This window comes from Penaeus monodon, unplaced genomic scaffold, assembly GCF_015228065.2.
Source record: "Penaeus monodon isolate SGIC_2016 unplaced genomic scaffold, NSTDA_Pmon_1 PmonScaffold_488, whole genome shotgun sequence".
NCBI classification, from domain to species: domain Eukaryota; kingdom Metazoa; phylum Arthropoda; class Malacostraca; order Decapoda; family Penaeidae; genus Penaeus; species Penaeus monodon.
In genome coordinates this window covers 42227-42500 of record NW_023659752.1, presented here as the reverse complement: position 1 = coordinate 42500, position 274 = coordinate 42227, and positions in this window count along the sequence as shown.

Below are 274 nucleotides of genomic sequence, written 5' to 3'. Positions count from 1 at the left end.
AGGATGAAATAACAAATGACAAATGAAAATCAACGTGTTTCCTTGTATAACAAGGAAATACGTTCGTTATCAATTCATAGTGCAGCAGTGTTTCTCTCAAAATATACACACACACGTGCGCTTATGTCCTCTAATACGCCAACGTTTCTATATAAAAGGTACATTTAAGACATGTTGGAATGCAGTAAATTTTAATCAAAATGAGTGTACATGATCGAGATAGGTAAAAGAGATTTCCTTTTGCCTAAATTACAAGATGAACAATGTCCTTAAA